Source organism: Pleurodeles waltl, chromosome 4_1 (genome assembly GCF_031143425.1).
Source record: "Pleurodeles waltl isolate 20211129_DDA chromosome 4_1, aPleWal1.hap1.20221129, whole genome shotgun sequence".
Classification (NCBI taxonomy): Eukaryota; Metazoa; Chordata; class Amphibia; order Caudata; family Salamandridae; genus Pleurodeles; species Pleurodeles waltl.
In genome coordinates, this window is record NC_090442.1 from 318,057,177 (window position 1) to 318,074,762 (window position 17,586).

A 17,586-nucleotide genomic window follows, 5' to 3' on the forward strand; every position below is an offset into this window, starting at 1 on the left:
CTGGAGGACCGTAGAGTAGAGTGTACTGGGGGAGGACCCCGTCCACGAGCTTCTCCAACTCCTGAGCAGTGAAGGCAGGGGCCCTTTCCCCAGATGCAGCAGCCATTGTCTCTTCCAGACCGAGGTCACAGCAGCACTTGCAGTGTAGGTCCTCTCCTGTCGAAGATCAGGTATCGAGTGATTAAACAGATAGAAAATGGCGATCACGTCCGCGGCGGTGACATCCGCGGCGGTGCGTACCATCACCACCGGCGCACTTCATTATTGGCTCCTGGGACCCATAGGGTCCAATGTTAACCAATGCAGCATTGCGCCGCGGTCTACGACCGCCTACCGCGACTGTGTACAACGCCAGCGCAGATACCTCACATCCCATTGTCCCAGTTTAGAGGTCAGGCAGCCGCCATTTCAGGGGCCCACATGGCTTCATTTACTACTGCATCACACATACCTAGGCCTACACTCAACACACATACAGGAAGAGTTTTGTATTTGGTGTTGTGTTCTGTGTAGCTGTGGGTAGATACCTGAGAATTTGTTGACTCTGTGCTCGCTGTTGTCCTTCTTAGGCACCGTCAGCTGGGAAATTTGAGGAGATGGCGGAATCCTCCGGTGTACCGACCGCTGGTGGACCTGTTAACAATGGAGGAGCGACATTTGATCATCACCTACAGGTTTGACCGTGCCACAATCCAGAAACTGTGTACCCAGTTGGAGCCAGGCCTGATCTCACCAATCCGCCAGCCCACAGGAATCCCCCCTGAAGTGCAGGTGCTATCAGTCCTCCATATCCTTGCAAGTGGATCATTTCAAACAACAGTGGCCATGGCATCAGGGATGTCCCAGCCTATGTTTTCCAACGTGTTGTCCAGAGTGTTGTCTGCCCTGCTGAAACACGTTAGGAGCTACATCGTTTTCCCTCAGGTGGAGGATTTGGCTACAGTTAAAGGTGACTTCTATGCCCTGGGACATATCCCTAACATCATAGGTGCCATTGATGGTACCCATGTAGCTCTGGTCCCCCCACGCAGGAGTGAACAGGTGTACAGGAACCGGAAGAGTTATAATTCAATGAAGGTACAGATGGTATGTTTGGCAGACCAGTACATCTCGCAGGTAAATGCTATGTTCCCTGGCTCTGTGCATGACGACTACATCCTGCGGAATAGCAGCATCACTTATGTGATGGGTCAACTCCAGAGGCACCGGGTGTGGCTGTTAGGGGTCTCTGGTTACCCCAACCTGTCATGGCTATTTACCCCAGTGAGGAATCCCAGGACCAGGGCAGAGGAACGCTACAATGAGGCCCATGGGCGGACTAGGAGGGTTATCGAACGCACCTTCGGCCTCCTGAAGGCCAGGTTCAGGTGCCTCCATATGACCGGTGGTTCCCTATTCTACTCACCAAGGAAGGTGTGCCAGATCATCATCGCCTGCTAGATGCTTCACAATCTTGCTTTGCGACACCAGGTGCCTTTTCTGCAGGAGGATGGTCCAGATGACGGTGTTGTGGCAGCTGTGGAGCCTGTGGACAGTGATGAGGAGGAAGCTGAGGAAGAAGACATAGACAACAGGGAGTCAGTCATACAGCAATATTTCCAGTGACACACAGGTGAGAACATTTTTTTTTACTATTACATTCACTTTCACACTTCTACCTCTATCCTGTCTGTCAATTAGAAGCGGTATTTGGTAACTGAGTTGTACATTTCCATTACGGTTTCACAGGTGTGGTTACCAACGTGTGTGATCTGCTTGCATCCTTCATGGACTTGTGATGTGTGACATAGGTATGTTGGCATCACATTTGAAAACGCATTTTGTCACTGTAATTGGTAATACACATTTTAAAAATCACAGACTGACTCCAGATTGTTTTGTGGTTCAAGGGTGTTTATTGAAGTGCTAATTATTGGAAGGGGTGGTAAAATGGTGATGGGTGATGGAGGAGGAATGTCCATGGCAGAGTCCAGTCTATTAGTCTCACAGGTGTACTGCCCATATGGGCATAGAAAGTGGAGCTGGGGCAGTTCCAATCTGGACAGGGTAACAAAGTGAGACAGTGGGATGACAATCAGGGTGGTCTCATTTCCTGGCGGGGGTCTTGCCATCGTGCTCTGTCCTGTTCCTGGATCTCAGGGACCGCTTGCGGGGTGGTTGTCCATCTGCAGGGGGTGGGGTGCTGGTGTGGTGGTCCTGTGGCGGGGCGTCCTGTCCACTAGCGCCGGCGGATGTGGTGGGCAGTTCATCTTCTAGGCTAGTGTCAGGGTCCCCTTGGAGTGCCACGGTGTCCCTCATGGTCTTTTGTATGTCCTTCAGCACCCCTACGATGGCCCCAGGGCGGAGCTGATGGTTCTGAGCTCCTCCCTGAAGCCCAAATACTGTTCGTCCTGCAGGCGCTGGGTCTCCTGAAACTTGGCCAGGACCGTAGCCTTCGTCTCCTGGGAATGGTAGTAGGCTCCCATGATGGAGGAGAGGGCCTCGTGGAGAGTGGGTTCCCTTGGCCTGTCCGCCCCCTGTCGCACAGCAGCCCTCCCAGTTCCCCTGTGTTCCTGTGCCTCCGTCCCCTGGACCGTGTGCCCACTACCACTGCCCCCAGGTCCCTGTTGTTGTTGGGGTGGTGGGTTATCCTGGGTTCCCTGTAGTGGTGGACACACAGCTGATTGACCTGTCCTGGGTACGGAGGTATGGGCCCGCTGGGTGGGTGCTGTGCTGGTGTTGCCAGAGGGTGGAAGGTCAGTGTTAGGCTGTGCCTGTGCGAGGGGAACCGACTGTCCCGAGGCCCATGATGGTCCGGGCTGGTCATCTGGACCCAGTTGGACAGAGCTGTTGTCATCACTGTGGGGCTCTTCTGTGGGTGGAGTGGAGATGTCTGGACCCTCCTGTGTGGTGACGTTACGTAGTGGTCCTGCAGGGGTATAAGAGCATGATTATTGCATGTGTGTGTGTCATGGTGTGCAATGGGTGGGTGTGTGTGTACCCCAGTGCAAGCATTTCTGTGTGGGGGCTTGTGTGATGATGGTTGGGGGGTTGTTCTGGGTATGTGCAGTGGGCATGCTTTAGTGATGGGTGTCCATGCTTAGATGTGTCATGCAGGGCTTGTTGTTGGGATGGGTGGTTTGTGTAATTAGTACATTAGTGAGGAGTTGTAGTGATAGGGGAGGGGGTGACGCACACCCACCCATTTGAGGGTGGGGGTGTGTTATAGCATGCAGGTAGGGTGGGGGATATGATAGTTAAGATTTGACTTACCAGTGTCCATTCCTCCACTGACTCCTCGAGGCCCTCTGGATGCATGATGGTCAAGACCTGCTCCTCCCATATTGTTAGTTGTGGGGGAGGAGGTGGGGGTCCGCCGCCAGTCCGCTGAACCATGATGTTGTGCCTGGAGACCACGGAACGCACCTTCCCCCGTAGGTCGTTCCACCTCTTCCTGATGTCCCCCGATTTCTTGGATGCTGTCCCACAGTGTTGACCCTGTCGACGATTCTTCGCCATAGCTCCATCTTCCTGGCTATGGAGGTGTGCTGCACCTGTGCTCCAAATAGCTGTGGCTCTACCCGTAAGATTTCCTCCACCATGACCCTGAGCTCCTCCTCGGAAAACCTGGGGTGACTTTGGCGTGACATGGGGTGGTGTAGGTGATGTGTTGGGTGGTGTATGTGTTGTTGAGTGTGGTGATGTGTGGTGGTGTGGGGTGTTTTGAGCGTGGATGTTGTATGGGTGATGGTGTTGTGTCCCTCTGTGTGGTGGGGTTGTCTATTGCTGTAGTCTCTGTCTGTCGCCTTCGTCTTCAGTTTTTGGTCGTAGGGGTTTGTGGGTGATGTGGGTGTGTGTTTTATATTGTGTTGGGTGTGTGGGAGTGGTGTTTTTTATGTGTATCAGGTGTGTGTATTTGGAATTGTCCAATGTGGCGGTGTTTTGGAGATGTGTGTGTATTTTGAGCGCGGCGGTGTGTACCGCCAATGGAATACCACGGTTGAAAGACCGCAGCGTGGATTCGTGGGTCGTGATAGCATGGGCGTGTTTCTGTTGGCGTGACGATGGAGGTTTTGTTTTCACCAGTTTATCACTGACCTTTGTTGTGGCGGACTTGTGTGGGTGTCTGAATTTCGGTGGATTCCGAGATGTGGGTCATACTAGCTGTGGCGGAATTGCGCGGCCGCGGCGGTGTATTGGCGGTCTTCTGCACGGCGGTAAGCGGCTTTTACCGCCAATGTTGTAATGACCCCCAAAGTGTTTTAAGGAAAGGTGGCAGGACTCAAAAACAGTCTGCCATGGGATAATGTAATTCATACAGTGAGTCATCAGCATGCTGGAATATCAGTTGTATGGAATTCACTTGCTGTTGAATCCAAATCTGCAGCTAAGACTGCTACAGTAGCTGTGATTACTCATTTTCATATGAGGCTAGATGAAGAGATCATGGCTGCTGTTAACACTTTGGCCAACTGCACACGCTTACCAAAAGCATATCTATCAAAATATTTCTACCACTTAAGTGCTCAAAACATTCCTTATGCTACCATTTTGGGGCGGGTGATTGTGTGATACCCAACAAAGACCGGAGGCTAGACTTAATTAAAGCTGCACACGAGGGTGTAGCAACTACCCATGCTGGTGTGGAGGCCACAGTCTCTCTGTTACAAAAAGACTATTGGTGGCATGGACTCTATAAGCAGAGAAACCAATATGTCCTTAGTTGTGACATTTGTGAACAAATTAAAGGTTTCAATATTTCATGCCCACCGCAGGCACCCCTTATAGTTTTAAACAAACTCCAATGAGTGTATCTAGACCTTTGCAGCCCCTTAAATTCAGAGGGTGCATTTAAATACATTCTACTTGCTGTGGATTCTAGCTCCAGATTCTTCTGGGTGTGGCCACAGCGATTGGCTGAGGCTTGCACTGTTATTAAAGTTTTGCAAATCTTCATCAGGACATATGCAGTAGCTGCATTCCACTAGGACAAGGGCCCCACTTTTGCTTTAAGGCTTACAGGGATACTATGAGAACCCTGAGTGCAACTGTGCATTATTCCTTGCTCCATCATCCTGAAGGAAATTCCATCATGGAGAGGTAAAAGCGAGACTTAAAGCAATCAATCCTTAACAGCTAGAATATTAGGTTTAGGTTGTAGTTGGATCCATCATCTGTATGGAGTCCAGAGAGCATTAAACAATCTGCCTCGATGATCTTTGAGTGGCCAGACCCCATATGAGGTCCTGTTTGGCACCCAGCTGTACATTCCAGATCTTGGTGGTCCTCGTACAGTGGCGGCAGACACTCCTTTTGACATAAATGAATGTTTCCCTGGCTTACACAAACACCAAGACTTCCATGATGAGCATTCTAGTAAATGTTCGGCCACTGATGGAATGAAGGAGCAACCAGCACTTTCAGGCTGGACTCCAAAGGTTGGGGATCTGGTTTGATAGAAGACTGCAGTGAAGAAGGAGTTTGGCCCATTATACCATGCACAGGTGCCAATCCTTGGGGTTCAAGGTACCAGAACTGTGATTTTTCTACCGCTTGCTGGTTGCAAAGACAAATATTTTGTCTCTATTGATCAAATAAAATTGCATCATATGGCCTATCCTTCACAGTAGGCGACAAGGACTCCTTGGTAGTTCCTAATGCCTTTCACCACCCTAAAGGAAATACCTCTCCAGGTATTGAGCAACACTAATATTGTTTCCTCCTCACTGGGGAGCGTGGAGAATGATCTTTTGTGGATTCCTGTTATTACTGCAAGCATAAGAAATACACCAGACGTAGGTCTACAGTTTTCTACTGATACTCAAAGCAATAGATTTATTGATAATGAACCATCGTTGGAGGTGTGTGCCAGTGCTTTTTCACCTGTTGCTGCTCCTGTCTTCACACAGACTGCTTCTTGCTACTTTGTCTAAATTGATGACTTCTCTACTGGTTCTTCTCACACTTCACTACATGGGTACGTGATTTTTTTCCATTGGTTAAAACACACTTATCTGATTCGTCCATGGTCCTACTTGTGGATTATAATTTCATTACCTGCTTTGCTTCTGTAGATTGGATTTGTGAAAGTTTTCTCCTTGCTTATAAACAGACATTATCTCCTAGAATGCTCTGCTGTTGAACGATACGTATTGAAACCTCATTTGTCTTCCCACAAAGTGCGAAGAGACCTGTCCCTTGTGAAAATTTCAGATGGAATTGTGTGGGATAAGGTCCCATATCGTATGTTTTGGTCCTACAGAGACTGTATAAATTCTTTATGTTTTTAAAGTAGCAATGGATGACATAATAACCCCAGGAGTTATTTCCGATGAATGGGATGTGAAAACAGTGTCAAAGCTGCCTGATCTTGAATATCATACTGTATTTGAAAGTGAAGATTTGCATATGAATTCTGCAATTATGGTGAACTGATTGTTTACAATCACTATGCCCACCACTACCTACACAGAGCTAGTACTCCACGTCCAGTTTTCAATCATACATAATTGGAACATTGCCCAACACCACCATTGGGAAATCCCAAAACATATTTAGACAAATTTGCACTTTTTGGACTTTATACTTCAGTTTGTGCTTATTACTATGAATTAACACCTTCAAAACCAAAGAAAAATATGCGGACCCAAATACAATTATTTTATTCAAATTCGTTCATTTTTTTAACCTGCAATTAAAGGCTACTAATATTGGAAAGAAACAAATGATTTAAAATCAGTTTGGGAACAAAGCATTGGCAAGTGCAGGATGCAGATGCCTTATTTAAAGCATGCCTAATTCCAATACAGATGACCTTTCTGAATGACAGAGCAGCAGAACACTTGCTTGGGTCTAGAAAAGGTTAAAGAAATGAATGTGCCCAGTGTTCCCTCTATTTCACATTTTGAAGGTTGGCAATACTTAGTAAATTACAATGAAGAACAACTCAATGACATGGTACAGAATGTTTCATTTAACTGTGCACTTTCAGGTCCTAATGGGTGGTTATTGTGGCCAGTAGACACAAATGGCTTTAAAGCAAGCAAACCAGACCTTCATTATGTTCAGTCCCAGCACTCAGGGGTGGTCACCACATATAGCGTGGAGAGGGTATGCCAGCAAATGGTTGCCACTTTCCACTCTATCTGCAGTAAAAGAACACCTCTCTCTCTGCTCTGATGGCATGGTTTTACAGGAGTTATTGCTTGGTTCTAGGTCATCACGTTCCAAAAGGTTTCTTTATGCCATCTCTAATGAAACTGGAAGATTTTTCAAATGAAAGCTGCTGCTCATTTAAGCCACACTGATCAGGCAAATTTGGAAAAAGCATGGGCTGTTGTGAATAATGGCATTAATATATTGTCCACTCATATTCACACATTGAATGGCATTATATCATCTGCAACTGATATTGTACAGAATGATGTGCCTTTTCTACAACAATGGCAAAGTCAGCTTAGGTCTGAGTTGGACGTTACAAGTTTTAAGGCCAAACAGCGTGCCCTGGAAGCATGTGAATACAACAGAATTATTTATGCCTTTTAATTTGGCACGTAAACAACAAATAATGGTAAAGATAGATGCTACTTATACAATGTGGAATATTGAAAAATTAGAAACATTTCCTTTCACTGTAGCTGAAACACTGTATGCAATATGGCTCATTTATGGAGTTATCTTACTGACAATTTCAACATTTCTGTTCACATCATGCTTGAAAATTTTTCCAGTAGGCAGATAAAAAGCTGTAGGGGAGAGTTGTATTTATGTGGTGTGGGAATTACCCTTCAAGTACAGATGTGTGAGTAGGGAAAAAGAGGTTCTTATTAGTGGAAGCAAATGCCAAACTTCTCTAAACCACTCCATGACTTGTAAAATGGTGACATTGAACGGGGCGAGTGATGCTTCTCTGATCAATCTAGCATGTTACTTGAAGGTGATACCAGTTTCCTTGATTCACCCAGTATTTCAGTTACTTTCAAATGGAAGTTACTTGGCATTGAATGATCAAGGATGTTGTGGGATACGAGCAGGTGTACCTTATGTGGTTTCTGTTTCTCAAATAGTGAACTGCTTTAATAGTGGGGGGGGGTTTCTCCTGCCCATGAGATTAGTCAGTTTGTGACCTTCCATTCCTATCTTTAATGTTAATTTTGACAAGATGAGTAGACTAAAGGCATTATTGTTTCAGAAAAGTGTGGCATTTGTCAGTCGGTCATTTTTTATTTATTTCGGCTCGTCGGCCATAAAAGAACATAAATGAAATACAATGCATAAGACTGTGTCACTGAGACAATGCACTTCAATAAAAATAATTCTGAGATAAAATTCATTCAAGATCCTAAAATAATTTTCAAATATTTACAATTTTAAAATGAAAGCAATCAATTTAACACAAGAAATTCCTAGTAATTCATAATTGTAATCCCCACTTTCAGTACAATGTACACCATAGCCCCAGATCAATCCTATACTCTACCATTTAATAATAGGAACAACTCTTAATAAAGTGACAGTGTTTCCCTTTAGAGCCTAGCATTGAGGATACACTGAGGAAACCTTTACCATTCTAACTCCAATATATAACATCTTCAGCAAATAGGAACAGCGGGATTTAGTCTAGGTTCCTCTTTTCATCTCTACTTACAGCATCACATTCAAAATAAAATATTAAGATATTTAAAAATATTTTCAAAACCCGACTTACCAATTCATGCAATGCTACATCATATCATCCTCTAAAACCCCTTGTATTTCAATTGGAAATCAGGCTAAGGTGCAAGTCACATTTGAAAATCTCATATCTACCAAAAAGGTAAGAGCTTGAACCCCATTAATAATATTATATTCCAGTAAAATCAGCTTTAGAAACTTCTTATGTGCATCTAGAAATCACAGGTAGTCCAATAAAATGTGTTGGGCTCTACATTTTTGTTTAAGCCACATGTACATAAGACCAATTCATCTCTAATTACCATTTTTATTTTTTGATCCATATAGGAAGGGTTTAGCCCAAACCTAAATTTTAACAGTGCATCCCTTAATTTGGGGTTCAGTAGAGACTCTATATAGGGGACATTTTCCTCATTTCTCCAGCTATGCATCATAAACTGGGTGGATATTTTCCCCTCTAGATACCTTAGATCTGTTTCACTAGCCCTATTATTAACCACAGCATGCAATTCCTGTTTTGGAATCTATTCTCTTTGCCACTGTGTAGGCGCTAAGCCTAGAGAGGCACAGATCTTTTTTAGCAGTCCTCTCACTTGGGCTGCCCAGTTCAACTCACTTGCCTGTATTTCCCTTTAACATAATCCTGCGATTTTTGGACTCTCCACATCAGACATACTCAGCCAATATTTCAATCCTGCTTGCATTCCCTGATAGCTCTGCCCCGTCATTTGGCATTCCACCCTTATTGCCTGAATCATACTTGTGGGGGGAGCAAGAGCAATTGTTTTACACATCTGCTTTCTTCTGCATGCCAATTCAGCTTCCCAGCAAGGGACAGAATTTCTACCCCATATTGAAATTGAGGGTGCACCATAGCATTAATGTCAGAAAGACTGGGCGAAGGGACGGACGTCCATACTTTCGACTAAATTGTTTTAACCCCCGGCCGCTGTTACTGCTGTGGTTTTTAATGTCTTAATATGCTCCTACCATATTAGTTTAGAATCAAACCACATTCCTAGATATTTATATTTATCACCTAGTTCTACTTCATCAGCTACCAGGGACCAGGAAAACTCCCTCTTTCTTTTCCCTCACACCATTATTTTCATTTTGTCCAAATTTACTATAAGTTTTTTATTTTGACAATAAGTGTAAAAGGTATCTAATTTTCTTTGCAGCCCCAGTTCTGTCATATCAACTGCATGTGCCCCCTATGTGGTAGTGCTGACGAATGTGCCTGCTCTTGTTTATGGGGCAACTGAGTCTACAAACCAACTCATAAATAAGGTTGAACATTGGCTGAGCAAAAATTTAGATTTTTCATGTAAGGACTTCAAGGATATCCTGTTTGCCAGAAGAAGTGGGTGGGTCGGTCTTAAAAATAAGATGGGGAAGGACGACTGTATTATTATAAATGTCAGATATCCCGCCCTGACTAAAAGGCTTCTCTCTAGCCATCGCTCTCCTGTCCCTAGTGCAGGTTCTATGGGTATGGTTCCCTTGGGCTATTTCTATGATCACATGCCAGTGTGTACTGGGGTCTCTTCTGGATCTGGTAGGAGCCCCTCCCTGGGACAATTCAGCCTGCAGGCACATAGTAGAAGAACCAATAGCAACCTATCCTTGGAAGGGGTGGATTGACAATGCGCCAAGGCACTGGCTATACAAGAAGAGGTACCCCCACAGTGTAATCTTATCTCATGGAATATTGCGGGCTATTACGCTAAGCTATCTGATCAAGCATGGGTTGGGTGTGTGGCTAACTATGATGTTATCATGCTTCAGGAAACTTGGTCGGCGGGACTGGCTGTGTGGGATGGGTATGACAGATATGCAATTCCAGCTGTACAGTCTCTTGGTGGTCGCTCGAAAGGTGGCCTGGTTACTCTAATTCGCCTCTCTAAGATAGTGGGTGCTTTCCAAATTAACTGTAACCATCAAGGTATATTGCTGGTATGGGTACTCTTCTCCAATCATTTTAATGTATTATTGGTCAACTTTTATAATGCTGTGTGGGATATGGGGTGCCAAATTGGGGCCTTGTTCTCCATTTTTAAGATTATGAAATATAGAATGGAGAAGGTGGGATTGGAATTTCGTGCCATCATCTCTGGGGACTTTAATGCCAAGTTGGGCCGGTCCAGTACTGTGGTTAATCCCTTCATCCGTGACTGCGAGGTCTATTCAGCGCAGGGTCCGCAGGACTCTAGAGGCAGAGATCTACTAAAGGAACTCGGGGAGATGGGCCTCTTGAATTTCTATGATATTGAAGCAGTAGGCACTCACCAACTTCCAACCTATGTCGGAAGAGGGTCTGGATCCACCATCGACTACATTTTTGTGTCCCCTCCTATGAGAGACTTGGTGATTGGGGGTAAAGTGGTAGGCGAATGCTTTAGCGATCATAATCCCCTTATATTGTCCTTTAAACTCCCTGGGGCGTTTCGCTTACTAGGACGAGGCAGGCCTGTAACGGTGGTGACAAAGGACCAGGGTAGGCGGCTTGGGTGGAAGCAAGTAGACCACCAAAAAGTTGTGGGAAGGGTTGTGGGGGATAACCTACATCTATTTATGGAAATACTACTGACAGAAGCGCCAAATCCCATGACTGTTATAGATGCGATAACAGTAGTATATGCAGCAGTCAGAGACTGTCTCTTTTTAGTAGGCAACCACCCTAATAAACGTAAATGTGGCTGGTACGACAAAGCCTGCTATGATGCAAGGGCAAATTTAAAGATGGCTACCAAGACCCACCCTAGAGATTGGGTTCTCGTAAAAGAAGCGAGAATAAGGTATAAAAGGACCCTGAGGGATAGTAAGCTAAAATATAAAGATAAAGCCTGGGAAGAGTTAGAGCGCGCTACAGCTTTGAAAGACCCCGGCCTGTTTTGGAAGGTGGTGAATAGAGGTTCCTTTGAAACAGAAACCTCTGAGGGCCTTGGATGTAATATAGCCCCGGAGGCCTGGGTAACTCATTTCTGTAGTATATTTGAGGGTACCCCCCTAAGAAATATGCGGGAGAGTGTGTATGATGTGGCTCCTAACCTAGCAATCAGATTCTCACTACAGGACGTTATTGATGCGATACAGAGTTGTGCGCATAATAAAGCTCCGGGCCGGACTCAATCCCGATGGACCTGTATAAAGCTAATCCTCAGTTATGGGCACCCATTCTCTTAAATGTTCTCAATGCAGCCGTAACTGTGGGCATCCCTGCCTCTTGGAGATTGGCATGCATAGTCCCAGTGTTTAAAAAGGGTGATTGAAATGATCCTAAGTCTTATTCCCTATTTCACTGCTGGATTCCTCTGTGAAGATTCTGGGATGGATTATCCTAGGGCGTCTGGAGGCCTGAATGATAGGAAATGATATTTTAAGTCGGGAACAGTATGGCTTCAGAGAAGGCCTCGGCACGCAAGAACAGTGTCTCAATTTACTGATGATAATCAACAAATACACGCAGGCCAGGAAAGGTACCCTTTATCTTGCTTTTATGGACCTCAGCTGTGCTTTTGATAAAGTGAACCGGTCTTTATTATGGGAGAGGCTAATTCAGTTAGGGTTGGACCCTATTATTGTAGAGCTTCTCCGATATCTCCATTCAGGGACAGTAGCAAATGTGAGGGTGGGCCCAAATGGGGAATGCTCGGACGCTTTCAAGATTTCAAGGGGTGTGCACCAGGGGTGTGTCTTGGCCCCTACCTTGTTCCTTCTATATACAAATGGACTGACAGATTTTCTGATGGAAGACTGCAGGGATGTCCCGAAGGTGAAGGGTATTGCTATCCCTGTGCTGACGTACGCGGATGACGCGGTCCTTATGGCCAGCACGATGAATGGTCTCCGAGAATTAATTAGAGCTTAAGGTGTCTTTATGTCAGCTTTGGGACTGGAGGTCAATTTTAAGAAGTCACACTTTATGGTTTGTGGTAAACCTATGAGTAGGGTGGGGGAGCTAAGGGTGGAGGATCAAGTTATTAGCAGAGTCCACGAGTTCCCATACTTAGGGGTCATTTTTGATGAGAAAGGATCTTGGAAACCCTGTATATTGCTAGAAGGATTGTGCTTTTTCATGCAACAGTTGGTGCAACCTTTGACTTTGCGGCTAGGGTAGGTAGCAAACCGATCAAACCCCTGCTTGAAATCTTTAGGTGGAAATGCCTACCTGTCCTTCTGTATGGTTCAGCACTTTGGGGGTTTAGGGATACCCGAGCCCTTATGGTGGAAGAAAATCGTTTCTGTAGAAGGCTTCTGGGTGTTGGTCAAAATATTCCTGGATTTTGCCTTCACCTGGAACTGGACCTTGAGTATGTACAGGACACTACCCAGCTGGCTCCCCTTTTGTTATGGATTTCAGTTTGGAGTAACGAACATGCCTCTCTTAATAGGGATATCCTAAGGGATTGTTTGGCCTGCGACAATGTAAAGCGTATTCCCTGGCTGTCGTACATAAGGAAGATGGCACATGACCTGGGGCGGCCTGAATTGTTTGATTATCCTGAGGACCTGACTAGCTATGATAAGAAATGGGTTAAGGAAAACTTTCAGAGAATCCAGGAGACCAAGAGGGAGGGGGAGGCTCTAAGGAAAAAATCGATCAGGGAATATACTATGCTAAAGATGTGGGTGGGTCCTGAGCGATATATCGTAGAAATCAAGGATGTGAGGGAAAGGTCTCTCATAACTCGATTTCGCTTGGGGATCATTAGAAGTAATTTGTGCTTCCCCCTAGGTCAGTATGGGGAGAAATGTATGAGACCCTGCCCCTGTGATGGGGTGAGCTATTGTCGAATGGCCTTCTTTAAAGGCCCCTTGCTCTACAGGGATCAAATTATTTGACTCTACCTATGTTTTCATTTGCCCTAGTAATAACTTTGGGAAGATTTTTTGACCCACGTCCAACAAGCTAATTAGGCGATAATTCTTTGCATGTGTTGGGTCATCTTTTTGTGGATTGGCCTTATTATTGCACCTTTCCAATTCTCCGTGATACAGCCAGAGTCCAGGATTTTATGAAAGCACTTATTTCTGCCAGTGAAACATTTGAACTCAAGGTGCAAGGTTCTCCTCTGAAATACACTTGATTTTGCCACAAACTTTCTCCGACATTTTGGTGCATCTCTAATGCTTCTAGCATCGTGGGAGTCATACACTTGTTTAAAGTGGATGGGCTTGGCTTTGACATCCCATTCCAGATTTTTTTTTTTTTAGTGAAACCATGTTTTATATATTCTTTGTTTTCGAGTCTGCTTGGAGGCAAACCACTTGTGTTATTCCTAATTGGTGGTATTTTAGTTCTGTTTTTACTGCTCCACAATGGATATCTCACCTCGAGGCCTAATGGTGATGAAACTACTGCACATCCAGCTGTGCTGTGAATGCATGATACAGTACTTTGGCGTACCTTTAGTGGATGAACAAAATGAAAACTGGTCCCTGTCTTTTCAACCAGTTTGGTTCTAGTGTGTGCAGTCTGTGTTTCACTGTCTTTGGGGCCTTTTTGAGTGTGCACTCAACATCTGTCTTGCAACACAATTGGTACATTCTATGGACATGGATCTGCAGATGTCCCTATTGAGGGTTAATTTCTGATGTTGTTCCATGATACTGTCATTGCTTGAGGATGCTCTCTATGGGCCATTCTATTCTTTGGGAATGGATGCTGCGGCTCAGAGATTCCTTAATACTGGCTCTTCTACTGCACGCACAGTATAGGTTGCAACAACCTCTGAGGTGTCTGAGGGTACCATCGATGGTTGTTCTTTTGATTTGCTCACTGAGGTCATTGGGTTTCTGTCATCTGCAGAAGCACAATCCGTCTGGATTCCATTGAAACTGACATTTTGGAAGCCTCCTTTGATTTTTAAAATGTGCCCCTTTATTTATCAAAACTATTTAAATTGATTTTATATTCTTAATTGGCAAATTGTAATGATTTGTTTGCTTTGCTTGTTGAGGTAAACATGTTTTTCCCTTTTAGAATATGTCCTTTCATGGCCAAGGGGAGGGAGTAGTGAGGCACTCTGGGACCCACATTGGTTCTCCATTTCAGCTTTGTTTTATATTTTAGATGTTACACGTTTTAGCTGACATCGCTTTTAGCAGTGACATTTTACACATTAAGGCTGGCATGATATTATTCTAAGAATAAATTAGACATGGTGTTTCTTTTAGTTAGCCTTTCTTGACATGAAATCTGTACATTCTGTTCAAGGCTAGGAACACAGTACAAGATAGCCTAATCCTTGCGTTGCTAATTCGGAGACAGCTTCTAACACCAAGACATATCATTGCACCAGAACTGTGCCTGTAGCAAAGTGTGCCTTTGACTATATAAATGATGCACTGACCTAGGGGTGAGAGGGGCACTCCCACCACAACCATCTTGGAACACATGCTGTGTTCAACATGCAGCTCTGATCTTCCAGTTTGCAGAGAATAATTGCCATCTACACTACAGGCCGATTCGTGATTCAGTTCTCCAGCTATGGGGTAAAGGTTATCCTCTTAGATTTGGGGAAGGCAGAAGGTAGACTCACTATGCTCTTAGTATAGAGTTAGTGATAGGAATATTTAGAAATCATTTCTCATTGTTGGATTATTTATTCTATTCACCCTGTTTGTAATACTAATAGGTTTTCCTTGTTTCATCTTCCTAATTATTGCAGCTCATTCTCTCTATGCAAGACTACCATTGCGTCAATAAATGTATTGTAAGCATATCTTGTACCTCTATTGTGTTTCACCTGGGCATGCATGAGTAAGGCAACAAAAGGGTAACGTCTGTTTTCATGATTCTCTCGAAGATCAGAGTGTCATGTTCAGGTTGCCATAATCATCAATCACCCTGGCGAGGTTAGGGGTTTGGGTGAAGTACCATGAGCTAGCCAGAAGTTGGGCTGACCACCTCTGATGGTGTGGAAGGACTCAGTACCACACCTTCTGAAGTTTTGCTGTCCTAATACTCAGTCCTATTATTTTAGTAGGACCCATATAACAACAATTTAGGGCTTTATTAGGTCTCAGCCAAAACGTGTTTCATTGTGAAGGCTTGTGACCCACGACTTTATCAGGGTTAGAAAATTAAACAAAATGTCCATTTACTGAAGCTGTCCATAGTCCTACATATCCACTACTATCCCACTCCTCATGACAAGATGAAATAGTAGTGATAATACAGTTCACAATGAACCAAATATCAGAAAAATACTATCTTAGTCATGTATTGTACCCACTGCAGAAACCCCTCAATCAGTGAAGATACTCTCCCTTGTAGCACCCGGAACCTAAATATTATTGTCAATTAAAAAAATCACAGTGGAAATCCATATTATATGATCACCTCATTGTGACACATGCTGATTGCCTCTCTATCACCATCCATAAGTGTATAGTGTCAACTGAAATAGCCCAAACTGCCCTATTCCAGCCAAATCAATACCGTAATATCACTGCTAATTTCTGGTATCAAATTGGAACAATATAAAGAACAGAGGGTGTCTATCCAATAATCCATTCAAATCAATGTGCCCATAAGAGCCATTTAGTTAAACCAGGTTTTGCCTCACCTATTAGAAATTCCTCATACAGAATAGTATCACAAGAGTCACAAATCTAAAAACATACCAATACCTTGTAGTTATCTATTAATTCTAAAACAAAAAATTATTTGCAAATTCACAAGTATGTGTTTCATGTAGAAGAGAGCTAATTTTAAATTAACAACTTTTATAGTTCCTCACCTGTATCAAAGTATTTATTATCGTGTTCTCATGGCTGTCATTTGGAGATTACTCCTTGTGTTAGTCAGCGTCCAACACAGGTGCCATCTTGCCCCCTTTATATAATGAAAGTCATCAACAAAGGACTCTTTATTAATCACTCAAAATGGCTGCCATCTTGCAGTGTACACTCCACTATTAAAGAAAGGTTTATATGGATCTGGAGTCAAACAAATTAATAGGTTCAATATAAATATGACCCAGTATAGTTAACTGTTTTTTAAGAGCCACAGGTAACATTACACCCCTACAATGCTTATACAACAATCATTTTGCATCACTTCAATGTACATATAGTGCAAGTACCAATCCAAAATGGTCACCATTTAAAAGAACACAAGATTCTGCAGCCTCTATAGTGCAAACATAGGCCCTCATTACAACCCTGGTGATAAGTTGCTGTACAGAGGACTAGAGGTGGACCCCCACCTCCTCCCCCACAACTAACAACATGGGAGGAGCAAGTCTTAGGGAATCATGCATTCTGAGGGCCTCACAGGAGTAGCAGGAGGACTGGACTCTGGTAAGACATATCTTTACTACTTTATCCCCCACACCCCATCTGCATGCCATCACATACCGCCACCCTTACCCTCACACCCATCACCCCAACAACCCACAGATACCCCACTAACACAACCCACACATCCCAAAACCAAGCCCTGCATGTAACACCAATGCATGGACAACCATCACCAAAGCATGTCCAGTACAGAGACTCAATCATGCCCCAAAATCACCAATCACACAAGGACCAAGCCAATAATGCAAGCACAGGAGTAGAGGGTCACTCACCCATTGCACAAGATGGCACACACACATAATATAACTATGCATTTACACCCCAACAGGACCCATACCCAACGTCACCGGACAGGAGGTGCCAGACATATCCAGTCCCCCCACAGAAGAGACCCACAGTGATGACAGCAGCTCTGCACGCCTGGATCAAGATGACCAGCCCGGCCCATCAGGGAGCTCGGGACAGTCGGTTCCCCTGACACAGTCACAAACCACCACTGAACCTCCCCCCTCAGGAAACACCACCACAGCACCCACCCAGCGGGCCCATCCCTCTGTCCCCAGGACAAGTCAATCAGCAGTGTGTCCACCACTACAGGGAACCTAGGCAACCCCACTAACACAG